The following is a 27,201-nucleotide window of genomic DNA, read 5'->3' on the forward strand; positions in this document are numbered from 1 at the left end:
GACTGTGACCCAGCTGAACTCACCAGGGCTTTGATATCGAGAAACCGGGGGAACTGAGCACCTCGCCCGTTCCCTGAGTTTCCCGCAAGCGGGGAAAACGAACTCAAATTGGATAAAACGGCCAAGGATTCCTTTGCGGCAAGCTGCAAGCGAGGAGGCGGGATGAGGAGGGAGGAGATAAAATCTGGGCTGAGAGGAGAGGTTGGGGTTTGCTGAGCTTCTGTGGCACAAAGGCGACGTCCTGCAGTGACTCAGCCTGCTGATAACTTTTTCGCTGGCGTGCCTTGGTTTCATATCGCTGTGCTTTTCCTCAGCTCCCACGCAGCCAACGGGACCGGTGAAATCTGAGGTTTCTGCTGGTTTTAGGCTGCCTGCGAATTAATTGAGCGCTCGTGAAATAAGCTGCTGCCTTGTAGTGTATTTTCAGCTCCTCCAGGAGAAGTAACGTGGGGCCTGATTAGGAGGAATGGCCGAGAAAGGCCCGGTGTTTCCGTGCTGGTGTGAAATGCAGGCTCCAAGGTCCAAAGCTCGGAGGGGGGTCTCTACCTGATTCCGTGACTTTTGATTGGAAAAGGTTTCTTGTGTCCGGGGTCAAACTTACGTTAAAGGAGAAGAGAGAAAGAGGGAGCAGAGTGGCCGAGAAGCTCTGGAGGGAGATGTTCACCTGGTATGTTAGAGAACCTGCTTCCAATCCTTGCTCTTAATTAGAAGAGGAGGGGAAATCAATCTGAATCTTTCACGACCCAGCCTGTCCCTCTTTATCACCAGCACACTGGACCAGTAGGGTGGATGATCTCCCTGAAGTGTTACGAGAAAATTAAAAAGCTCTCATTGTAGTCCACACTGGGAACAAATAAATATTATTATTATTATTAATATTACTACTTTATGCATCTCTCACAGGAGAAACAGTTATCTTCCAACTACAGTCCAAGGCTCCTTTTGCTGGAAGAAGACGGGGAATCTCAGGGTCATCCCAAGCTCAGCTGGTGATGCTCCGCGGGTCCCCGGAGCCCCTCGCGGTCTCTGCTTGGTGCTGCCTCCTCGGCGCTGGAGGGACGGGCGGCTCCGAGCTGCTCACACATTCCCTTTGCTCCTGTGGGAGGTGGGAACGGCCCCTAACTCTCCTTGACCTACCTCGAGAGGGGGGTTATGAAGCATAATTAATTGCAGTTTCAAAAGAGCTTGGAGTTCCCCAGAAGAAAAACGCTCGCAAAGTGCAAATCATGATTAATCATTATTATTATTATTTCTATAAATTCCCACTTCAGCTTGGTTGGAAAACAAGACGGTATTTAGGGATGCCCGTGAAGGTAGAAAGGATAGAGTGGCCCGCCTCTCCGCTTCGCCCGTGGGGCTGCAGTCATGTCTGCGGCGTTACACCCGATTAGCATCAATGTGTGTGGGAAGAGAATCGGACCCCGCAGTCGCCTTTCTCTCTCCTAATGGATAGTGCTAAATTGCTGCCCGTCTCTCTCCCTGCAGCACGCGGGAGACTGTTTGGTACTCACTGGTCCTCTCTTTCTCCCTTGTGGAGGGGTTGGAAGGTTTAATTCCATCATATTCCTAAGTGGAAAATAAAAGCGCAATGAAAAAAAAAAACAAAAACCAAAAAACCCCAAAACCCCACACAGATGTCTGTGAAAAGAATTTTGTCTTCAGCGAGTTTTGATCTGGATCCTAAAAAAGACAAAACCCTGTGATTGACACCCTTGTTCTGCACAAGGTACCTCGAAGGAAGCTTTCAGAGCAAAAGGTTTCCTGCGCTGGAGGGGGTGTGGAGAAAGTCCAGGTTTCACAGCTTTTGGGGGGTTTTTGTGTTGTTTTTTTTTTTTCTTTCCCCCTCTCCACTGTGTAAAGTTGTGACACCCTCTGAAGTTTTATTTTTCTGGAGAGAGCAGCCCATCTCCGCACAAAAACAAGGATTTTCTGGGAAGGATTTTGGGGTCGTTCAGCCTGGAGAAGAGAAGGCTCCGGGGAGACCTTAGAGCCCCTTCCAGTCCCTAAGGGGGGCCTACAGGAAGGATGGGGAGGGACTCTGGATCAGGGAGCGTTATGATAGGACATGGCGTAACGGCCTCAAGTTGTGAGAGGGTAGATTTAGATCGGATATCAGGAAAAAATTCTTTACTGTGAGGGTGGTGAGGCACTGGAACTGGTTGCCCAGGGAAGTTGTCAATGCCCCATCCCTGGAGGGGTTCAAGGCCAGGTTGGACAGGGCTTGGAGCAACCTGGGCTGGTGGGACGTGTCCCTGCCCAGGGCAGCGGCTTGGAACTAGGTGATCTTTAAGATCCCTTCCAACCCGAACCATCCTGTGATTCTGTGATTTACAAATCTGTGCTGTTCTCCCTCCTGACCACTGATTCCCCCCTCAGGAAGGTGCTCCCACCCCCGAGAGACCTCTCTCCTGAGGGATCCCACAGCACCCAAACCCCTCTCAGCCCCACGTGAGCCCAAAAAATGATGTCAGGATGAGTCCAAGTGACTCTGCCAGGGTCTGCCAGGAACCTGCTTCACGTCAGCCTCCCAGGATGCTCCTCCAAGCATCAGCCTTGTGCGGATGCTGGGAGATTTTTATCTTTATTCCCCCGCGAGTCTGCTTGAAATCACAGGCACTTTGACTTTTGCTGTAAATCAGAGATGTCTCGTTTTAGTGGTGATGGCACTTCCCTGGCTGGGCAAGTGGCACTCGGCTTGGGCTGGCAGGGCCAGCAGTGGCGCGCTTTGCAAAATACCCCGTCTCTGGCCTGAGTTTTCACCTTGGCATGGTTTTATTCAGCCCCATTCTCTGGCATGGTGGGAGCACTGGAAATCCCGTGACCTTCCCTCTCCCTTGCCACCAAGCGCTGGCTCCGAGGAGGCGCGGGGAGGGATGCTTCACCAGGAGCTCACCCTGTTCATATATCACCGAGAAAACGCCGCCGACAAACAGCGAGATTCATTTTGGTGCCAGCCGACCATAAATTTATTTGCTTGTTAATGCAGCTTCCCCCAGTTCATGTTTTCCCTAACTAGGAGCATCAAAATGTCAACCTGTCCTCAGGGGTATATCAGCCTCCCGAACTGAAGTCAGTAACGAGATTAGAGTCCATGCTGTTCAGAAGCGCCGTCTCTCCTGCATGTGCTCTCGCAGTCACTTGCACTTATTTTTTTATTATCTGGGTTTTTTTTTCTCCCACTGATGTATTTTTTCCCCCCTTCCTCTCAATTCCTCTCTTCCTCAGTCCTCAATGAAACAAATGCGAGCTGACACCCACAGGCAGCATCACCTCCCTTGTCCCCGTTTGTCATCTCTCCCCTGTTTCTTCTGCCGGCTGCCCGGCCAGACGCCGGCTGGGGGACAGGGATGACTCCTGCTGGGGTCGTGCTCCCCGTGGAAAGTCTCCGACTCTGCCCTGGTGAACCCTTTCCGTATGAATGTGAAATAAGAGGAAGAGCTGCTTGAAATGGAATAAATATGCAAAGACGCGGTAGCTGGGACAAGGGCAGGTTTGTGGCTGGTGGGAGAGGCAGGGAGAAGAGGGACAGAGGGGTTTGAGGATCGTGAGCACTGGAAGATCTTCTGGATGGAGGGGTATGACCATGGTAAGGCAGGGAAACATAAAACGGGCCCCTGGTCATGTGAAACACCTACAAAGGTAGAAGAGGAAGCCTCAGGAGACATCTCCTTCTGATGCAGAGAGGTTTGAGAGCAGAGACAGGAGCGAAGGGCGCTGAGGACACAGTGACAGTCCCATCCAGCTCAGCAGGAGGGGACGGGAGGTCACAGATGCTTTGGTGGTCACACCTTTGGGCAAACGCTACCCTGCCCCAACACAACTGCCCAGCTCCTGCCGCCCGGGGAGGAGAGGGAGTGTTTGCTTCGCATCACGCTTCACTTTTGGGTTTGATTTCAAGCCCCTTTTTATTAACCTGTAGTCAGTCACCTGCTGCAGCAGTGAGCTGTGCGTGTGATTAATGGCCCCTGAAATATTATCGGGTTTGAAAGGCTGCTTGTTTGAAATTTGCACTGAGTGTAGTTAGCTGGAGGGTTTTTTTTTTTGCAGCTCGGCAGCCATTTCACACTGCAATTGCCACAAACACGTAAAAAAGGTGCGGGTGGAGGCCAGTGGCGTGGGAGCAGGATTCCTACACCAAGGGCAAGAGCTTGCAACAATCTAGACCTTAATCTTTGCAATGTTCACTCTTCCTAAACGTCTGCAAACCCACTTTGGGTATGTCTGCTGGGATTAAGCCAATAGAAAGCCCAGACCTCGTCGGAGGGATTGTCCTTCTGCAGCCAGTGGGCCTGGGGACACGCAGACTCTAGTCCCTGAGCAGGTGACTCAGAGCATGGCTGAAAAGGTATTAAACTTTTCTTGAAGTAGAAACATAAAAACATTCTCTTCCGAAGAATTTATTTTCCTGACATTTTAATAAAATATTTGACCTTCCAGGATGAAGAAATGAAGTTGGTTTTTTTCCCCTTAAAAATTTTAAAATAACTTGGCATTTTTCATGGAAGAAGGTGTCTTCCATCCAGATCTCATTTGGTCTGATACCTGCAAAGCACACTCATACCACTAATTCTTCGCTTTTCTACGCATGAAATTCACCCATGAAATGAGGGAATTATGAAATTAACTGTCTTGAGAACTCAGCTTGACTTGGCTCAGTCTAATAAGATGAAGGTACATGGCAGGGACCTATATATATTTTTTAAAACTATCTGTGCTCTGCAGATGGGCTCAAACCTGGAGAACCCTCATGTTGCATCTCTGACTTCTCCAGCCCCTCCCTGAGCAGCCGTTCTGATGAAAGAGGACCAGTATCGCAATAACTCCTTTTTTTGTAAATCCAAATCTTGGGCTTGGAAAAACATCATGGCCCAGGCATTAGCACCTGAGAGCAGGATCCAGCGTTCCCCACTGGCTGTGCTCTGAAGATTGATTTTTGGTGTATAGACCAACACATGGCTGTTACGGCTCCTCACCAAGATATATCCAGTAGAACCTGCATTTGCTGCTGCATTAGGATTTCTGGACCACTTTTCAAGCTCTACCGGTGACGTGCATCCTCCTGGACCAGCCTTTACCATTTCGTCCTGCCTTTGTTTCCTCTTGCTCCTTTCTGCCTGTTTAAGCCGTAATCTCCCCCGGACAGATGTGATCTCTGCCCAACACTTGGCAAAAGGTGGCCCTTAATTTCTAATCTTGTCCCACATTTTTTTTCTCCCTCCTGTATCTCCAAAAGACCCCAATCCCAGTGTCTCCCAGTTGGGTACCCCACCCCATCCTGCATCCCCTACGCACGGCCAGTGCCTCTGGCCACCATGCACCATCCCCTTCCTGATGGCTTGCTAAGTTGGACATCCGAAGGTAATATAATACGAAGAGATGACATAAAGTAACCTTGGCAATGGGGGTCTCGTACGTTGATTGGTGATTTTGGCTACCACCATGACCTGGGAGCATCATTTGCCGTTCTTCTAGCTCATAACTAGAAACTGAGTAAGAAACAAAAAGGGTCTTCTGCACTGGGGTTTGGAGAGATGAGGAAAAACAAAACAGATGCTGCATCTAAGCTGGGATTTCCCTGAGTAAATAAATTACAAAATTACGTTAAAGCATCTTTTTAGTTGCATATAAATGCTAGGGAATGAATATCTCCCCCATAATTGCTGCAAAGGGCCTAAAACAGCCATTTCTATTTGCAGTTTCATATTTCAATACATTTTATTTATTTCCGTTTGAGTGAACGTTCCTGCTCATGAATATTTTGAGGGATTCAGAGCACTGTCCGAAACTAACGCTGGTTTTCACTAGGGTAAAGCCACGTTCCCCCTTGATCTATACTGATATTCCTCCCTCCGTGCCCATGGGAAAGCAGCAAGATAACTATAATAAACATCTTCAGTTACAATTGCTTTAGCTCTAACACAAAATTAACTTTCTGATGGGTTTTAAGAATCAAGTGAGCAAGCAAACAAAATCTCTAGCTCTCTGCTTAGGACATTAGCTGAGCTGTACTTTTTACCCTCTTTTCTAGGGGAAACCGCATCATTTGTGGATGCAGCCATACCTCCTGTGTTTAAATTGAACCCAAGTTTTGCAACTTACTTAACTAAATTAGGAAATGGAGGAAATCGCTTGCACACCTTGTTCTTAAAGCTCAAAGCCAGGAAATGAGAAGGCTACACTGCGCTTTTTCTTTTTTTTTTTTTTCATCCAGAGCTGAAATAAGAACTCGTTCTTTTGGATTTTTCAGAGGGAAAGAGTTTGGTCTAGCAAGAAACCAGCTCAGTCGGGGGTGTGAGACCCAGTTTTAGATTCCTGCTGTGAATCATGCGGTGGATATTACCTAGCTTCCCTATCCTACAAGGTTTCTGGTCCTTCTTCTGAGTTTTGGGCAGCAATTTCACCTTGAGAATATTTACTCTTGAACCTGAAACACGTCTGCAGAAAAATCTCAGTTTAATAAATTTCTCAATAAATAGAAGTAATTACAGACGGACCTACTTGACGCTTCAGGCTGTGCTGTGAAATCCTGGACCCATGAACTTAGCGTTTCCCTTCAGACTTGCCACGTGAGCACCATCAAATGCAAGAAACTCCCCCTACCCATGCCTTCAGCGACAGTCCCTTTTTTCCCTTTCTTTTTAAAAATTATTACTTCGGGAGTTGTCCTGTATTGGATCTACAGGACTCTAAATGTCCCTTTAGAGCCCCAGTGCTGATAGAGAGTTATGAAAACTTCATTTTGCTAAACTGCCCTGTCCCGTGGGAGGCACTTTAGCACCGAGAGGGATAAATACGTGATTCAATTCCCCTCAGCCAGCTGAGCTGCAGTAACCCACTCTCTGCCTGGTATTAGCCCGATGCCGCTGTGGAGCAGCTCTTGTCAGCCCAAACCACCTTCTCCGAGCTTTGCCCAGCTTTCCTTGTCGGTTAAGCTAACGCAATTCTCTTTGCAAGGGAGCAGGGTCACCAGCAAGCGGCTATCTCGGGCAGGAGATAGCTTCAGATATCCATCGCTTCAGAGAATATGCCCCGCGTTGCTGACTTTTGATGGAAGGTTGATTTTTTTTTTTTGTCTCGTGAGATAGGGATCCGGTTTGGGGGAATCTGGAGTGCAACCTCCTCAGGAGGAACAGGATGGGAAAGTGCTGGGAGCTGGGGCGCCGAGAGGAGCTACTCTGTGTATTATTTTGTTTTGTTTTGTTTTGTTTTGGAGGAGAAGGTGCATGATGGCTTGACGGTTGCTCCTGCTTTTGCTCTGATCTGGCTGCGTGGAGGCTGAGGCTCGTTGCCTGCTGCCGGGGAGCGGAGGGGTGCAGGGGGAGCAGGGGCTGCTGGAGCGAGCTCTGTCCATATGTCCGCAGGCATCCTGGAGACCGGTGCAATATGGAGCGGTTCAGCGTTTGATGAATGTTGTCATTAGTGTTCGTGGCACTTATGGGCTTCCATTTATCCTGAGCAACAGTGATTTATGTCTGGGGCTTATGTCCAGGTAAAAAGTATTTTAAAAACGAAGGGAGGGGCTCTCAAAGAGCTTTAGTCTCTTCCCCTCCTCCCCTTCCCCATAAACTAATCACGATTAAAAATACGCAGGGGTGACGCAGTGTGAGGGAGCCTTCCCTCCTCTCCACGGCTGTCCTTACCGGCCCAACGCTACGACAGGCAGTTCCTGCATTTGAGAAGACCCTTTAACCCTAAAAAAAAAAAAAAAAAAGGCTTTTTAAAGGTTCCTTACGTTTCTCCTTTCCCTCAGCCTGCCTCTCCATCTCTCCACCCTGCCAAGGCTCCACCATCCAAGGCTGCATCCTTCAAAGCTGCCTGCTCGCGCCCCAGGGATGGTGCAGGTGCTTGCAAAGGGCTTCCAAAGCCTGGCTGGGGCAGAAACGGGCTTGGAAACTTCACTGACACAGCCCGACGGTGGAAAACGCAGGAGGAAAAAGTGTGGATGGGTGTGGGGGGCAGGCTCGATTGTTTGGTTAAAAACAGATTTCTGTCCTCCCTAGCCCCAATTAGGTTTTCGTCGGGCAAAAAGAAAACTCAAAGCCAATAGTTTCATTATGACACTAGGAAAAGTTGGCTTACCTACTTTCATTATATATGAATAACATTTTGAAGAGTCAAACTGATAAATGGCAGGCATTCAAAAACAAAGTTTTTATTGAACCCATGTGGCTTTTTTTTCACCCTCTTTCTGTTCCATTTTAAGAAAAATAGACCATTTTTGTCCTGATTTGGATGGGGAAGCTGATCTCAATCTTTCACAGAATGGGAACTCGCCTTTCTGATGAGCTCTGCCTGCGTATGGACTCCCCAGTCAGCAGTTTAATGCCATTCCATTCATTTACACCAGTGTAAATCAGGAGTAATTGTCCTGAAATCAATGTCACCGTGATTGACCAGATTTTCAGAAAAGCTCAGCTCCCAGCTAAACCCCTGCAATACGTGGCCAGATGTATTTATTTATTTCATTTAAAGAGCTCTGTGGATACCTATCCCCTGTGAAATTGGGCACTGAGTGACAATATTGAATGCTGATTGCAGCTTGTCAGAAAATGAGGGAGGGGAGAAAAAGCAATATTTGCAAAAAGCTTTGAAAAAGAGTTGTGGGTTTGTTTGGTTTTTTTTTTTCTTCTTTTCTTTCTGTTTTTCTCAGTTAACTTCCATCCTCCTCCCCCTTCCAAGAACGTGTGCGCACATCCTGCTTTCTGTTCCTGATTCTCTCTCCCTGCCTTTGACTGCGAGCGGCATCTCTGCACAAACCGTACACGCCATGGACTGCGGAGGCTGCAGAAAAAGGAGAACTTCCCCAAAGGAGATGTGTTGCCCCATTCCGCTACTAGGGTAACAACTGACCTCTTTGGGTGCAAGCCTTTCTCCCTAGCTCAAGGTTGAAGCATGTCTCAAGACGTACTAGCGTACCTTTAAAGGTTTTGAGTTTGTTTTCCTCAAACCCCCCCATCAGGGGTGGCTCTGTGCCAGAGATGAAGGTTGGGGATGGGCACTGCTAATGACAGGGTCGTGTGCTTTGCCCAGACGTGCCGTGGGTGGATTCCCCTCTGCAGCTCTGCCATCGTCTCTAGATGTTGCCCTTGAAGCCCCACTTGCCTGTGGTGTGGTGTTCCCCGGCTCGTTGCGTGAAGTAGCGTTTTGCTCATAGCCTTGGCTGTGCAGAAGGGCTGGTTGCAGACCCGAGGGTCCACCCCGGGGAAGAAATGTGTTAATTGCTTCTTCACTAACCTCCTTGCTATTTTCTCCCTCTCCCTTTCGCTTTGGGTGGTGAATGAACAGTAGACACCTCGGCGATTCAGGCTTTCTGGGTGAGGACGTGCCGGGAGCGGGCGGGGGAACGGGGCGGAGGGGAGCATCCTCAGGGAAGGAGGAGGACATGCGTGTGTTGAACCACATGTTCTCATTTTGATTCGCATTGAATATGAAAGGCAAGCAGAAACCCAATTAGTAACCTCTGAACTAGCCCCGTGTTATCTCTGGGAACACATGCCATCTGCCAGCTCCTCTGCCACCCGACGGCCCCCTCCCTCTTCCCAGCTAAATGAAACAGGTGGTGGAGCTGGTTTCTGGGCTGGAGACGCCACACAGGGACCAATATTTAATAAAACAAAACATAGCCACCTCCCACCCCCCTAAATCAGCCCCCGGCCCACGCTTATCCGCAGCCTCCTCTCTTCCCCTCTTCGTTTGCTCGTCCTGCAGACTGGCTCAGACGCTCTTTCAGCTTTGCTGCCCCTGGAAGGGATGAGAGTCACCCAGAGCACCGATGAGGAGATCTTTCGGCTGTTGATGGCCGGGCTGGCAGGGCTCAGCTCATGCCAGAGGCTGCTGTCAGCGCCTTGCTGTCTGCTGTGGTCAGAGAAAGCTGACCCCAGCCAGAAAGAGGAAGATTTCCAGGGAGAAAGCAGCAAAACACCAGGCATCTAAGCTTGCAGGATCTGGGCAGTGCTGTGATGAAGCCCAGAGGTGAGGGACAGGCAGAGCTGGTTGCAAATACACTGCTGACATGAACTGGCAAGAGAAGGCTTCTTCTCTGGTGCTGACCTTGTTTTCGGGGTGGATGCTGTCACTGGAGTGTTTGCAGAGCCGATATTTTGTAGAGCATGGAGCTGGGCAGGGGTTATAGGTGGCTGTGCCCGGGCTGTCCTGTGGTGTGACATGGCAGAAAAGGAAGAAAGTGGAAACGTCATGACTTGGCTGCAATGACCTGGGTGCTGCAAACGGCTGGAGCTCCCACCAGCCTCTGGCTGAGCTTCAGGTTTGCATCCTGCCCTTGGAGACCCAGGGCATGGACGGAGTGGTCGGTGGCATCAACAGCTCAGCCCTCACTGGGAGGAGCGAGGCACCACTGCAGATGCAGTGCTGAACATGAAAAGGCATGGTTTGCTCCACCAAGCTGCCCCGGGGGACAGCGAGAAGGCCACACATCCCAACTCGGTCCTTTCCACGAATGGCCGAGGTTTGGCTGTGCTGCTTTTCTTCCCCAGCAGCCTGGATAATTGTGTGTTTACAGTAAAATTGACAGATGGGATTTTCAGCGTTTCACGGAGGCAGATGGTGTCAGAGGAGGGTGGGAAAAGTCTGGCAAGGAAGTGCCAACCGGCTCTCCTTGTGCCAAAGCTGCAACATATGCCTGCCTTATGCAAAGCAGCCCCGTTTTCCTCCAGAAAAGTTCAAGGAAACGGAGCTGTGAATCAATAACCTGGGTCTCCTGTCAAATGCTGCACGTGCCGACGGTCTCTGTCTTTCCCAGCTAGCGAAAAGCCTGTATGTGAACATGGGAAGGGGAAAGTCATTGAAAATCTGGACTCTGGCTCCAGCTATGCGTGTGGCCCAGGTGGAGTCGGAATGATGTTGACCCTTTGGTAGATTTGGGGTAGTTAATGACAATCCTCGAAGTATTGTTTCTCTCCCCCTCCCTTTCACTCGTGACTCCGGCTATGGAGCAAGGATCCCGATTACCCGGAGGCGTGGGTTTTCCCTGTGCACGACAAAGGGTAGGGAGAAAAGAGGAAATTTTGCCTCTGTACAGAGTCAGCTTCAGCGCACTGGGGTGTGATTGCTTAAAATATTGTCAGAGCCAGGTTTGCTTTGCACGTGATTGAGGGTCACATTTGCCTACCAACATCCCACTCCCATACCCTCACCTCCCGCCGCAGGGGCTGGGCTGTATCGAGAAGTCCACGGACACGTCGTCTTTGTAGCTGTAGCCTCTGATCAACTTCTAGACCTGTAGATTTTCTCCCTTACCCCCCCAGTGGCCACTACCATCCCTCCTCCTTCCCCTTCTCCTTGCCTCTTTAAAGGGAAAATCCCTAAGTCCTCTGGGACACGTACAGGGACAGTTTTCCATTTCGTATTACACACTAGCTCATGCGAGGGGTACCAGTTCAAGTGCCAACGTAGCCACTTCTAGGTCACAGTGGGGGCTAAGCATCAGGCAAAGGACATTTTGTGCAAAGCACCCTTCGAATTCAAATTTCTGGGCCCTTCTTGCCACCAGAAAGGGAGTAAAGAAAGTTAGAAACTTTACTGAGGCACAGACATCAACATGGGCTTCTTAAAAACTGCAAAGGGAGATTTATTAGCCACGAATGACCAGGACTGGGTTTTAAACCTCCTCCGAAAGCACTTTTCTCCACTGTGGCTGCTGGCAGAGCGTTCGGCTTGCTGCGATACTCCACGTTTTCAAGATCTTTCCGGGTTTTCAATATCTTCTTCAGAGCTCCTGATATTAAGTTGTCAACAAGGAGGCTGCTAAGTGAGGAGGACTCCACATTTATGAGGAAGAATAGTAGATTTGGGAATTATCAGGCTACTCAAACAGAAGATAAATCATAGAAAGAGGCGGATATTTCTCTATTAGGGACAGACCACGCTCCCCAGCAGTCGCAGCTGCGTACGGGGGGAATGGCAGGTGTAAAGCTGTGCCAAGGCTTATGGCCGGATCCTGCCCCGTGCTGGGGGAGCAGCATGAGGTGCTGGGCTCCATCAGCTCCCCCCCAAGCCCAAGGGAGAGATGGTGTCTCTGTGCACCGCGCTGAAGTTTTTCAGGCCAGCCACAAATAGTTTAAGCTCACCGCTGAACCCTTCCATGGGGAGTTCAAGGGAGCCTGTTGCAGAAGGAAAATTGAGGTTAATTAATTAAGAGCTGCCGCGGAAGTGGAGGCAGCAGCGGGGGTAACCGAGGAGTTAAGCCCTTGTGCCTCCCCCATGGCACCGTAGGTGCTTTGCTGTGCCTGGAGCCTGGGGTTTGTTACCCAGCTGGCAGGATGCAGCCGAGTTTCTGCATCCCGCCTCGGTGGCAGGCGTTTGAAACAGAGAGAAAAACGGCCAACGCGAATGTGCCCCTTTCTCTCACAAAGTATAATTAATGGCAGCTAAATGAGTCGCCTGTGCTGATGCATCGCATGCAGCGAGGAGGCTGAGAGCCCATTTGTTACAGATCTGGGCCACCGCTAACGCAAGGTGCGCAGAGGTCCTGAGTCGCTCCACGGCGCTGGCAGCTCAGGGAAGCTTTGGAGGTGGGAGGTGAGGAAAGAGAGGGTGACGTTGCAGGTTTGCTCTTCCTTTCTTTCCCGCTCACCCATTTTTATTCAGAGGAGTTCACGCGGGGGCCCTGGCCCTGGGGCAGGCGGGTGGTTGGGACGCAGTGTGCGTGGATGCCGCAAACAGCACGGTGCTCCCTGGGGAGCCGCCGAGCGTCCTTGTCCTTCCTTCACACAGGGAGGCAGGTCTTGCAAAGCAATGACAGGCTGACACCTCTTTTCCAAGCCTCTGGTCGTTGTTACGGGGTTTTAACAAAGTAAGAGCATCAAGATCCCCTCTGCAGAGGAATGCAAAGTTCAGCCCGTTCCTGCAGAGACCCCCCTGGTGTAGGACGGGACGGAGAGGGTGAAGCATCACCACAGCCAGGCCGGGGAACAGCGGGTGATGTATCAAAAATGCTGTTACGGCTTTACATCCAGCATCTCAAAGGAAGGGATGCAGGCCTCTGAGGGACAGCAGTCCTGCTGCATCACCCGCTGCCCCCGCTCCCGCCGTACAGCAAATTCCCTCAGGCATTTCAGCTGCCCTTAGGCGCTGATCACGGCCTCTGAGACTCCGAGTTGTTTTACCGTGCGGTGCCTGGCAGTGAGCACGAGCAGCGTTTATTCTGCGCAGAACGAGCTGGGGCTGTGAAGAGCAAGGGAACAGAAGGGGAGTTGGAGAAGAGCAGGAAACTCTTTAGATCACACTTAGACTTCTAAGGCCGGAGTCATCCTTGATGAAACTCTGCTGCAGCTGGCGCAGAACAGCACCCTTGACGGATGACTGTTTCTCAGTGGTGAGGAGATGGATATCTCCCAGCCAAACAACTGCAGCCCCGGCACTTCTGTCTCCCTGGCTGCTTTCAGCATCCGTTGCTTACAGCAGTTCCAGTGTGACCATCACGTCGGGCCATCTGGGAAGGGTGACCACCCAGAAACAGCGGTGCTTGTTCACATCACTTATCAGGACAGCTGCAATCCTGAATTTGCTGGGGATGCCATGTGCATCCCGTGCTGGAGCAGCATGGGTGGGAGGCTCAGATGTCCAAGCCCCCAGTGCCAGCGGCTGTGGGGGCCAGGGCATGTCCCTGCAGGGTAACAAGTGTCTCCGCTCAGCTCCTGGCTCCAAAGCCCCGGTTCCCCACAGCCCCAGTGTCCGATCGGTCAGTCTGATCTGCTGCGTTCTTTCTGTTTCTGTCCTTTCACCTCTTTTTCACCTCTGGCTTTTTTTCTCCCCTCCCTTTATTCTCCTCTTATTGTCCTTATCTAGTAAGGCCCTGCTACCTGCTTTTATCTGCAAAAGCGTCTAATCTCTGACAGCACCTGGTGTTTGGCTGGACGTGGGCAGAACACATCAGCTCTATTTCTTCTATTTTGTATTTTTTCATGTGAGACTTCGAACTGCCTTTCGGCTCTGGGGATCCCTCTGGCTCCTTTTTTTTTTAACTTTGCAGCGACATTTTTGCAGCTCCTTCCTTGCAGGAAGAGGGCCGTGCATGGGGGACGAAGGACCAGATCGCGTACGCGTTGGTGACACTCCCCGTTTGTCTGAATGAGTGTCAGCCCCCTGAGTCTGGATTAGCTAACCGAGGGGCTCGGGAGGCTGGTTAACCACATCTCACCTGAAGGGAGGAGGTGGAGAGGGACATGTGGCGGTGTGCTCTCCCCTTTTCCCCCTTTCCCCACCACCCCAGCTCCTGCTCAAGCCATGGCCATCAGCGGGAGTTGTTATGAGTCGCACTTGAACTGTGGGGGATGGCTGGCAACACAGACAAAACACTGCCCGGAGCGGGGACCTAGATATCTTGTTCCTTTGCGAATATGGCTATAGGTCAATTCTCTTATTCCTTAAATAGCAGACAGCCCAAGAGCCCTTTGGAGCTCCAGCGGGCTGCACGACAGGCTCTCCCCGTGAGTGGGGACGCTCGCTTAGGGTTCTACTCCTTGAGGCTGAGCGATTCCCTGCCGCAACAGATTCTCAGTAAGTGACTAATAGCATGCTAAACTTTGAAATCTTAGCTAAGGGATCTAAGGATTGATTGCGCATATATAATCCTTTAGACATAAACCGTTGCCCAAGTCTGGGACTAGGATTGGATCCAGCCGCACCCAGACTCTTCTCTCAGGAGTTCAGAAGGCCAGGGGGTCCTTTCTGAACCTCGTGACTCAACGGGAGGGTCTCCCCGAGAGCTTGTCTGACCCTGGCCTCTATGCAGTAAATAATCAAGTGTACCCTGTCGTTGAATCTAGTAAAACGCTGTCGCATTCAGTAAATAATCAAGTATACCCTGTCGTTGAATCTCATAAAACACTGTTGCATTCACTACTAACTTTGTTAAATCACTGTTTGATGTTAATAAATATTTCACTACTTCTTCTCTTACAAGTGAAGTCAATCACTCCGCCCGCGACAGGACGGTGGGTGAATCCTCTCCCTGCACACCAGCGTCCCAGTCCCTGCTCTTCAGTGACCTTGGAGAAGGTGTTTGTATTTCTCCTTCAGGCTGTCAGTGCTTTGGGAACATGAACAGTCTCTCATTACATACGTACATATAAATATATCATTTAGCACAGCAGTGGGTGTCTTTGCTGCTATTATAGTAACAACCCGTCTCCCCCCTCCTATCTCTGTCTGAGAAGAAAGAAGTGCTTCTCTGTCTCTGGGTATGGTGTTTGCTGCTGGATTTCAACCTGAGAAAGGACTCGGTCTTTTCCTTTTTTTCTTTAAACGTGAGTTTGGCACTGGTTGTCAATGGCAGGCTAAACCTGGTGAGCGGTGGTTGCCCTCTGTTCGTATGGTAGATACCTGTCAAGCGTGAGCAGCCCGGACTATCCTCATGAAACGCCTCCTCGCCGTATCTCAACCTTTCTCCCCCTTTAGCTCAGACTTCTTTAATGGATGAGCCAGGAGGAGGGGACCTCCTGCTCATTTCTTGTGCCAACATGTCCAGGTCCTTCCCCCAAGCAGTTCCTCAGTTTCCCTGTCTATAAAATGATAATATTGGTCTATTATCAAGGTTGCTTAGGAGGGAGCTTGCTGTGCTTAGATTGCCCTTGGGTCTTCAGAGCTGCACCGCAGGACCTGAACAACTTCCCTCTTCATTTCTGATCCCACTGGGAAAGCAGCACAGTGGGAGCGGGACCAAACGACGCCGGAGCCCGCATTCAGGGCTGCAGCTGCAGCAGCTGCCAGGAAACCAGGCAGAAGTAAATCTGCCACTGGCGGGGGTGAAGGGTGCACCAGAGAAGGACACTATTGTTTCTGCCCCAGAAGGGGAGAAGAAAGGGAAGAGATGGAAAATTCATTTTCTGACTCCCAACAGCTGGAAGCGTCTTTCTTTATAGCATATAATACGGGAGCAGTAAAAGAGAGTGGAGGGAGGAGGAGACAAAAAGGATCTGAAATCTGTGGGGCGACTGAGTCTGTGAATTGACGGACCAGGAATCCTTTCGCTGGACGGCAAGGCAGAAATTCTGCCCTGATGGATGCAGGACCGAGAGGTCCAGGTGTCAGAGGTGCTGCAAACACCAAAATGCGGGAAGGGTAAGCAAAGTGGGAGGGAAGGAGAAATCCGTGAGGTAAGGAGGTGGGCAGGCAGGCCCTGCCGTGGAAGAAGGTTAAAGTCATATTGATCTGTACAAGGAAAACACATTCTCGCCGCTTCTCATCCTCCTTTCAGATGATCCTGCATCAAATGAAAAAGAAGGGCTGTTTTCCAAGCCTGGTTTTAGAGATCTTTCCAATGATATAGCAGATAAACAGCCGCTTGCTGACAGTGAAGGTGCCAAAGTGATTTTTTGATGATATAAGCTGGGCTGAGAGGGAGGGGGGAGAGGAGAGGTTGCTGAACGTGATAAAATGCAGAGGAAGGTGACGGGCAGGGCTGGAGCCAAGGACACCGGGCTGATGGGCGACGTGGCAGCTCAGTGCAAGGCGAGTGCTGGGGGAGATGCGTGGCTGGGAAGGGAATGGTCAATGCCAGGAACTGGATCTGGATAGGCAGATCCCCCCCTTAAACAGGGGATAGGCATCCAGGCTGCTGCGCCTCTGACATGTTCGTTATTTAGGAGCTTGGTGAGTAGTCATCAGGCACCCTTAAAAATAACCCGGACCCCAGTGCATTGCTGTTGGCCTGTTTCCCACCACATATTGGAAGAAGAATGATCATTTGGCTGGAAGTTCACCCCTGAGGAGGCAAATGTTCATTGTTATTCATGGCTCTCCTGCTTTTCAGGCTCTTGTCAGCCAGCCAGAGGGGGAACCAAAGCAGGAGGTGCGTGGGAAATTGCTCACAGCAATGGAGGAGAGCACCAGTAGTGCCCATACCCCATGGGGACTGGAGGAGGTGCTCCTTTGAAGACAAGGAACTGCTCTAACATTGCTCCAACGTCAGACTTTGGGACTAGAAGATGCTTCTGACGGGGCCTGAATATATGTGGCAGCATCCGTGTCTGTGGCCACAGCAGGCGGAGGGGTGGAAGGCAGCAGCTTGCAGCATTGCGGCTCAGCACCAGATCCAGCAGTCCATCGGGAATCCAGCTGCACGGTGTCCCCCAGAAGATGGCTCTCTGTCATGTAGCTGTTTTCTAATTGTAGCTCAATCTCTAACAATCAAGGAAAAGCACCACAGGAAGGAAAACCTTACAGCAGGAAGGTGGAAGAAGGTGGAATGATTCCCAAGCACAGTGCAAGAGCTCAGGCAGGAACAAATAAAGTTTAAAGAACATTTGTGGTCCAAGATTTAGGGTTATTGCTAAAGAATTAAACGTATTCATGAAAGTGCCTCTGAAGAGGCAAAGGGACCTAGCTGCTACACACTTCTGGCTAGTTCTCCTAGGAAATTTCATTCATATAAAGACCACAGCAGCATTCAGGGTTCTGTCCCACATAGCAAACAGGGTCTTTACTCAGCTCTGCTCCAGGCCAAGATCCTCAGCTGAGCACAGACATCTTCATTTCAGAAATATACAGAAGGCACGTTACAAACCTTTCACCACTTGCAGTTTTGGAGTGTTTTATTCCTTGCGCAACATGCATGTGTTGGCTGTAGGGTAATATGATAGACACAGAACTGAGTCCCCATCCCATGACCAGAGATAATGCTGTATCTCCTCTCTGCAGCGTGGCTGGTCCCCAAGACTGGTGTGGTGGGCAATGAAGTGTAAGAAGCGCATTAGGAGGAAAGAAGGGGGTTTCTGCGGGGTTCTGGAGTCCATCACAAGCCCTACATTTTCCTAATTTGTTTGGGCAAGTCTGTTCCACATCCCTTGCCTCAGCACTCCCAGCTGTTTGATGGAGCTGAGTGCTTCTCTCCATACAGCACTCTGAGATATTCCCATGAAAGGCTGTGTATAACTGTGAAGTATTATTATTGCACACCTTTTGGAAAGTGCCTTGAGACGTCTTGGAATGATAAGGTGCTATAAGGCGGAGAAGTTGTGCAGAGATAAATTCACTGTGAAATGTGTTTTGCTAGAGACATTTATGTAGCATATCATCTTATCAAGGAACTTTGCCCAAGAAACAAATTCTCATGCCTGTATAAAGAGACTATAATTGAACTGTTGACTCACAGTTTTGGGAAAAGACAGAGTGGGGGGAAATTTCCAGGGCCTCTAGGACCCCAAGGAGGAATATAATTAAGAAAGACGTAATTGGAAACCTAACGCAACCCCATCTACTCAGAGTGAGTGCTGAAACAGCAAGGCAGAATAGCTGGGCTGAGGCTGAATTGCAAAGCAGATGGCTGAGGATTTGTAGGTCAGTAGCTCTTGGATCTGCCGGGCCAAGGTGGGGTCAGGGTACCATATGGATGAAGGGCAAAGAAGACAACACACCCGAGCAAGCCACGCACTTTGCTTACCCAGAAAGGCTCTGATCGCCCAGAAACAGGACAAACTCTCCTGCGATTTTTCGCATCTTCTCAAGAAGACAGTGAGTCCCAGGCTTCTTCAGTGACACTGGGGCCAGTATGAGCTTATTTGAGACCACACAGCCAAGAAGGAAACAGAGTCCATGAGCAATGCTTTATGGACATTAACTCTGCCCCTGCCCCTGTTTTGGGTTAGCCCATCCTTGCTCCTGCCAGCTTTTGCAACAGATCTGGTTTATAAATTGATTTTCCTCCTTGATGAGGATCTTTATGAGCTTCAATTTTTTTTTTTTCCCCCTATCTGTCATTGGGATGAACAAATCTTGAAAGAAGTTAACAGGAAGCAGGAGGGAAAAACTTATTTTTTATCATTAACACCTGATTTATGTCTCACTGGTTAAGGCATAGCCTTGGGATGGGGGAAGTGCCGTGTCGAGGACCCTGTTGTGGGTTATTTAGACTGGGTTTCTCATTGTTGGTACCCAAGGTCACCAGATGAGCCAGAGCATCAGCACGCCCTGGCGATCAGCTGTAGCTCTCCACCCTAAGCCAGAAGAGGTGGCAGAGCAGATGTAAGTCTCCTGCTCTGAAGTTGAGCCCATGATCCCGTGTTGCTGCAGCTGATCTCTATTTTCCTTAAACTCTACAGACAGCGTCTTCAGAACTTAATTTGATTTTGATTGATTTTTTGAAACTTGAAACACTTCTAAACTAATTTTCAGTATATTACTCTTGTCAACTCTTAAAGATTTTGTCAGTAAGAATTTGCTGAACAGACACAGTAATTTTGTTTCTCATTTTGGCAGATCACCCCTAAAGAGGAAAGTGGGGAGGAGGGGGTGTTATTATAGCTGCAGTTATTAGAATATACGTTGCAATTACTCTGCTCCTATTTATGGGACATTTCAGAGCAATTTCTGAGAGCAGCCACTAGGAGCAAAAGGTATACTTATATGCGTAAAGCTAACTATATAAAGCCTCACAATTTGCTTGTTACCCCACTCCCTGAGTGATTTTTGGCTTTGAGGAGTTGGGTTCACCTCACACTGGCTGCACCACCACTCCCCAAGACTAAGCCCCGCACAAGGGCTAGGGAAAAGAGGTTGTAACACTGTTCGCAACAGCACTATCTGGGGACTCCTGCAAATGTCATTCTCACTCCTGCTAATGAATTGTGAAATGCTACCAACTCATGGCTTAGTTGTTTTCCCCAGCGTGGATGGCAACGTGAAGAAGAAGTCAAGGTGACATGGGCCACATGTTCTATAGGGAGCAAGAGAAGTGAGGAGGAGGTTGTTACATGAGAATCATTTTTAACTATAAACATCGTGAGTGATCTCATATTAAATGAGGAAAATTTGCACATTTTTGAGGGGCTGGATTAGTCTTCTGCTGGGTTAGGGAGCTGAGCTGGCTCCCTGAACAGTCTAGTGAGCTCCAGAGCTAAGCAAAGGGATGTGCACAGCCAGGACAGGGGCAGGAGGTCCTGGACAGCACAACAAGAGGTTTATAACCATCTCTTTTTGACATCAGTGAGTTGTTAGTGCAGCTCAACTTTCTCTATGAAGCCTTCCCCAAGGAGGAGAAGCAGAGACGGCACCTGACCGAAAGGCAGACGCTTCTGCGGCACAACCTGGCAGCTCTCTACCCATGGACCATTTGTACAACCAGGAGATGTAAAGCATCTCACTGCTGTCCCTGACAAGATAATTAGGTTTTCTTTGATTTCTTTTTTTTTTCCCTCCTTCACCTTTTTTATATATGGATGTTCTCCCTTGTTTATGAGCTTAATTGCACAGCAGAGGCAGGCATGAGAAACCTGATATATCCAGTGACCCCCCGTGACATGGTCTGCATTAGTATGCGTATGTTTTGCTCTCTTGTGGTTGCTGGTAGCTCACAACTCGGTCCTGAGCCTGGTGCACCGTGGGAGCTGTATCTCTTAGGCTCTCTTAGGATGGTGATATTAAAAGTCCATCACCGAGCAGCTAGAAAAGAATAGCGTTAGGGATATAAAACGACACGTCCATTGCCGGCTGGGGGATTAAAAGTGAGCGAGGAGAGTAACTCAGTGCTGGGAGTCTGGATGGGCACAAGCACCGTCTGTGCTGCAGCAAACCCCATTTGATGAAGCACTTAATGAGGGCAGCTTTTCAGGGATGCTTATTCCTCCTGGATGTCTCAGCTGCAACCTTTTCTTCCTTTAGCCTGTTGCTTTCTGAGCTGGGAAGTTTAACTCTTAACCTTTTGTCTCTGGTGCCTTCCAGATTACCCTCACCAGTAGGATGTCTAGGGAAGAGATTTATATTTAAAAAATGGGAAAAATCCCTCCAAGCTTTAAGTTCAGCCGCTCAGTTTTTTTTTATATTCCATGGCACGTTCCATCCCCTTTGTTCCCTCCTGCCCTTCATTGTTTTTCTTTCTTCTTTCTCAGGGAAAGGCTTTTCAACTCAAACATGCTGATTGGCTTGGGCCATTCATGCAAAGTGGAATCTTGAAAATTCCAGTGCCCTTTTCCATGTAAAAAAATAAAAGAAGAAAAAAGAAGTTTTTTCCTTTTTTCCCTTTTGAAATACCAAATGGGATGGGGATAAGGCACAGCAAGGGGCTTCCTACCATCTGGGCTGGAAGATCTGCTCAGCGCTGCTCTCTTCACTCTTCCATGACTTGCATCTCTCATCAATTATCATCATGGAGCTGGTCGATATTGAAATGAAACTGCTGGGGATCGATAGCAGAACCGCTGAAGAGCGTTCTGTATGAATGACATTTTTCTCATTTTGCGGGCAGGGAGGATGAGTCGGGGTGGGGGGAGGCAGGGGGGGATGGAGGCCGGGAGGAGATGCATGCTAAGACATTTACCATCTCAGAGAACTTTACAAAACATCCAAACTTAACAAGCTACCCCATGTATCACTAATGTGCTTGCGGGGGACATTTTTGGCTGCCAATGGAGTATTTCTCAGAGCAGTTTGCAAGCCCTCTAGTGGGGTTTGCTGTTTTCTCTGTGTTTTGAAAGCTGCCACAGCCAGCCAGAGCAGATAAATATATGTAGATAGGTTGGGCATGTTTGGGTTGAGTTAGTAAACACGGGGGTTTTAAGATGCATCTGTGCTTGTGTAGGTTCATTGTGTTTTTATTGTATAAAGGATGAAGACACCATGCCTGTCTGCACCAATAGCTTTCACATCTTCCAGTTTGTTGACTCCCTAAGTTTTTCCCCAAGGGAGGCATAGACCCCGCGTAGCAGATGTGAGCTCTGTCACAACAGACTTGATCTCTGTAGTTACCACTCACGGATCCGTTTGCAAAATAATGGTCGGCCTCCAAGGATTCACAAATTCCAGACTGAAAACCACTGGACTACAGATTTATAGGCACATCGCTTTCCTGCGGCAGTCTCTTCGCAGAGAGGTGAAAGGGAGAATTTCTTGGGCTGAGGGCAGCTCCTCAGCAGCGGAGTCCTGCCTCTCACAGGCATGTCCAGATGGGCTTTACAGCGGTGGTCCCACAACTTAGCATAATTTGGATCATAAAGCTACAGAACATATAGTTGCTTCCTACATATCGCCTCCCCCCACCAAAGGAAACCGAAATGTAAGTGGAACATTTTCAGGACAGAAGCTGGAATGTCTTTTTCTCTAAAAACATACTTGCTTATCTTTACGGAACAAGACCAAGATGTTCCCATTAAAAAGCCCAAACATTAATGGTATTTTTTTAAATTAAAATTTTAAATATAAAATGTACAGGGCTGTCAGAAACAAAGGCACAAAAGCATTGTTCAGGCTTTTCCAACCACCAACACAAACCCAACCAGAACACTGTCCCGCTTCAGCCGTGCTTTCCAAATGGGGTGCGCTGCCAGCACTGCCCGAGCCATACATCGTTTCTGACTCAACTAACTGTTTTAAACCCTCTTACAAGGTGTTGGCTCCTGACTTTTCATCTGTTTAGTTGGGAAATTACAACTTGAGTTCCGTGCTGGTGATCCCTAGAAACCAAGCAGCAGACCCGCCTGTGCTCAGCGCTGTATGAACTGAGACCAGACCCCTGATCTCAGTTAAGCAATTAAATGCCATTTCTCAACTCCCCAGGCGTCTTTGCAGAGCTGAGCCACCTCTCTGCTCTTCACAGGGGCACTGAGTGACGTACACCCATCTCGCCTATACTAAATGACAGCCCGTGACCCAAATACCTGATATAATATTAGTCCCTTGCCTGCTGCTTATTACCAGGTGCTATTGGCAAAGGAAGGAAGGGATTTTGTTTTAAGCACAAGGATATTTTCGTCTCTGGCATCATTATGCTGACCTCACCGGAGCTGGAGCTGCTCTGAACTTGGCCTGGCGTGTGCCGCTTTGAAGCTGACGGTTTTCCTGGCCTCCCTCCTGCCTGCTTATCCTGTGTCCCCAGTGAGGGCTCCTCCGGCATATGCTGCTTCCCAGCGTGACGCTTGCACAATGTAATTATTTGAAGCTGTCTCCTCCAGTGCTTAGTTTTCCATTGTTCTGTCTTTATTTTGCTTCCAAGGGCCTACTTCCTCCCTTTTTTTGTTGTTTTGTTTTCTCTTCTCAAGAAATCGGGTGTATACAGTGATTCGATCTCGTCCCTAGGCTGCATTTGAAGGATATTTTCTATTTTCAGAATCCTCAGCTGTGTTTATGCTCCAGGCTCCAAACCTTTCTCTCCCTTTGAAAAGAGGGAGCAAATCCTCCCTTTGCCTCCTGCCCTGCAGAGCCACTGGCTCAGGGACGCGTTGTCCTAAACAGCCATTAACCTCGCCAAAACGTGGGTCACTTTCTATTGCAATGACAGATCTTTCTCTCCATCTTTTCTGCGCCCTTTTCTAATGTTTGCACTTGTTACAAACACACCTGTAGACAAGTCCTTGTGTGTGTGCGTTGCTGTCGGGCAAACAAGTTCACCATGGCGGGGGGGAGGTGTTTTTGTGGACCACAGAAAACAAAACCAGGCTGATTGTGTCCACCAGAAAATCTCCAGGTTGCTCTCAGTCAAAGGCCTTGTCAGCTGCATTGGAACGGGAAATGATGGAGGTCTGTAACCGCTCCTGGCAGACCACATGTAGGCAAAAATCCGGAGGTTGGCCCTCTGTGATTCAAAGGGTGAGATAAGTTGTTTAAGGACATCTGATGCTGATTTTTTTCAGGGATGAGGATCTATGGAAAAGGCCCTGCTATTGGATAATCAGCAGCTCCTGCACGCGAAGCCAATTTCTCTCACCCAGAGGTGGGTAGTTTGGTTGCTGTTCTCCTTCCCTAGAGAAACGTGCTCTGTCCCAGCCCATACAGAGGGTCAGTGATTAGGGGGCCCATTGGGTTTAGCTGCTCTATTTGTCCAAGGTCATTTGAAGATGGGTTCCAGTAGATATGAGGGTGCCTTGTCCCCTGGCTGACTGGTTGATTTCATACCTGGGGCATTGCTGTGGTTTTCCACGTGTCTCCCGTTTGCATCGGTCCACAGTGAAGAGTGTGAATCACACCGGAGCAAGAAAACCCCGTGCCAACTTGTTTATTTGAGGTTAAACCAACCCTCAGTCATGGTCACTGGTGGATTTTTGGTCAGACGGTTAACCAATAGCCCGGGACGTCACCAGGAGCTGAGTAACCTTCTTCTCTGCTCCCTGGGATACCCGCAGGCTCTGGAGCAAACCCATCCCCTGTGTTCATTCACACTCTGGGTCCCGCTCCTCCCTGAGGATGACAGGCAGCCATCGCAGCGCTCGGAGCGAATCCCAGCCCCTCGCATTAATTCTCTCTCACATCTTGAGAGGAGTATGACAGCAGCAAACCCTTCAAGTGAATCTTAGCCCTATATTAATTCGCTCCCAGGTCCAGCTCTCTGATCTGCTGTCATCTGAAAGTGATACTAATGCCAGGTTTCCATATCCAGCATCCCGCTGTGCCTCCCGCTGCAGTCAGAGTCATGCTGGGAGAGATCAGCTCCGCTTGAGAAGGGTAAACCAAGTGCTTGATTTCAAACAGCATCAAATAAGTCAAGAGAGAATATGTGGCGGGGGCAGAGGGAGGGAGCGAAGGAATGAATGCTTGGGAACACATTCCCTTGAAAGGGGTGAGTGGAGCAGAGCGCAGACGGGCTTATTTCTATGTCCGATCTCTGTCCTTCTTTGCTACCCACACCCCCGGCTCCATTCCTCCAGTTGTCCCAGTTCTCTCTTGCAAGACCTGTTTCCTTGCCCCACTTGAACCTAACTAGGCTCTTTGCACTGCAAAGACAGTCTAATAACCCCGATGTATATGAGTGCCCCAGTTCTGAGGAAAAAGGATGAGGCTGTTTGCTGCAAAGCCTAGTGTGCTATCAGCTGCCGAACTAGTTTCGTGCCCAATTGCCCACAACGCTGCAAGGCACAGGGCTTGTCAGGGGGATGGAAGGTCCAGTTCACCGTCAAAGTAATGGGCAGTGGACAGGTTGGGATGCAATGTCCAGCTCTCTTGCCAGTTGACAGCTTCTGACACCCTTTTCCTCTTCATCATGTACCGCCCACCCAAGCAAGGGGGAGGAAGGTGAACGCTGATTTAATTTGGCACTCCAAGAAAAGAATAAAGATACCTCAATACAGACATCGTCTTCCCTTCAGAAAGTTCCCTGAATATTTTACTGGCCAGCAGTGCTGTAATATTTTTGTGAAGGTCAGTAAAAATTACTTAAGAAAGCCAAGAAAAACCATTCATAGCAGGCAACAGTCACTTCTAAAAAGAGCAGGAAGGAGCTTTCAAGAGATCGAAAGTGATTTGTAGTAATGCCTGCGTCGGGCTAGTTTTTCCCCCCCTTGTATTTTATTTGTTCTGTATCTGGATACCTTCACAAACCTGATTTCCAGAGATATTTTTCCAGTGCTTTTGGAGAATCGAGCTCTTGAAGGGCTCTCAGATTGGGAAGTCTTAGAATAATTGCCTCCAAACAAACCCTCTTGCCATTTCTGACAGTGCTGCTGCAGATGTCCAACACTCCCCCCCCGCAGAGGTGAAGCACTGAGTCAGGAGTAGGACTTGTGGTCCCAAAGGGTCTGTTAATAAAAGACCGAAGATCTCTGCCGGGTGGACCTGGAGCGCCTCCCTCCCCTTGCGATGCCTTGGCAATTATCCCCATGACTGAGTGGGAGATGTGGTTGTGTGTGAGCACTCCTCAATCTGCTTCGACGCGAGGTCCAGGGGCTCTGTGTAAGCCGTCGGAGGAAGGATAGGTGCGTGGGGTCTGGGCAGGGAGAGGGACTGAAGTTAAGTCTCCAGTTCCTCATGGAAGTGGTCATGGTACGTACATGCTTTACATTCATCCATCTTTCTGGAGACAATGGGAGCCTGCAGGACAGCAGCAATAAAAAAACAGTAAGGAGATAAAATCTTCTGTCTCCAGAGAGGCTTCTGATGTCTACCTTGTCTGATACCTCAGTTTCTGAAGTGCTCGGGGCTGAGTCTGCCAGCATCCACGCTAAACAGTCCCACACTCCTGATGAAAACCTTCTGCCATCCTCCGTGAAGGCAGTCTGGGGCAAGGGACCGGTCCGTCCTCACTCTGTTTGGTGTTTGCGGCAGTGTGGCTCTCTCCACTGGCTGCTACCTTGTGCTCTGCCACTTCATTTGCCCTGATGTTCCTTTTTCTAAATGGTAGGAAATCAGTACTTACCACGTGCTGGCCCAGAATTTATTTGACTTTAATTTCCCTTTATGACCCCGTTTGCTAATCTCTATTGCACAGATAAAGAGAGGTAACCCAGGCACCATTACTCGTGATGTGGAGAATTTTCTGCAGTTCAATTATAATCTCTTTTTTTCCCCTTGAGCAATAAAATCTCTCTGTCTCCCTCTCTTTCTCTTCCTTTAAACTTGTTCTCATAATTCTCCCTCTCTCGCGCTCAAGATGAGGTTAGGTACTTTTGTGATGTCTTCTTGGCCGGTGTGTTTGTGGAAGCCAAAGCAGTTAGCGTCGGAGCAGAAGGTTCAGCAACACGCACGTGTTGTTTAACGCGTTGCTGGGAAATGCGCAGAGGCGCGGGGCAGGCGAGACACAAGAAGTGGACGGAATAGATTAGCGCAGGGGAAGGACTCGGAGTTCTGCGCAGAACATCTCTTTCTGGATTGTTTTCAACCTTTCTTCCTCTAGAAATGCCAGCGTGACGAGGAGCAAAGATGCAGCTGAATTGATGGTTTAATTTGACTTCTTTTTCTGTTGCCTTTAGAGACATTTTAGGGAAGGCATTTGGTTGTAATCACGCCATCCCTTCGAAAGGCCGTACTCGTTTGTCTGCAGCTTCTTTGAAAGGTGAGTAATTCTCAATGCATTTTTCTTGGGCACCACTTACCCTAGCAAGGAGATCTTTCCTGCATGCTTGTGACCTTTCGGACAGCAGGGCCCTCGATATATCTTCGGTGCATGTGTTGTCTTTGTCGTGTGGTGATTATTTGCAAGGGTGAAACAGCTTTGATTTCAAAGCTCAGGCGCCAAGAAAAAGATTTTCTCTATTTCTTTTCTGATTTTTTTTTCTTTTAATTCTTTTATTAGGAAGTTTCTATTTTTATTTTTTTTTCATTTTGTAGTTTAATTTACCTTGAATTTAAACTAAAAAGGGTAGAAGCTTAAAAAAAAAAAAAGAAGGTATATCTCTGCATAATGGTGAAGCTAGCCTTAAAAAGGACATCAAAATGACATAGTCCTGACTTGTAGATCTTATTAATAATAACAGTCACTGTTCAAATAGATCATCATTACTTGGAGATGTTAACTAGACCTCTTTAGAGCACAATATTCCCAGG

The 27,201-nt window shown here is 49.0% G+C and overlaps 1 long non-coding RNA gene across 1 annotated transcript; it reads left to right on the forward strand.

Moving 5' to 3' along the window:
• The first annotated feature begins 22,758 nt into the window (after positions 1 to 22,758).
• On the forward strand, positions 22,759 to 26,862 carry LOC134523659 (uncharacterized). Its single transcript, XR_010073370.1, has 3 exons — positions 22,759 to 22,874; positions 23,580 to 23,659; positions 26,628 to 26,862. It is a non-coding gene; the product is annotated as an uncharacterized LOC134523659 (long non-coding RNA).
• Positions 26,863 to 27,201: the final 339 nt, after the last annotated feature.

The sequence above is a fragment of the Chroicocephalus ridibundus genome, chromosome 15 (genome assembly GCF_963924245.1).
Source record: "Chroicocephalus ridibundus chromosome 15, bChrRid1.1, whole genome shotgun sequence".
Classification (NCBI taxonomy): Eukaryota; Metazoa; Chordata; class Aves; order Charadriiformes; family Laridae; genus Chroicocephalus; species Chroicocephalus ridibundus.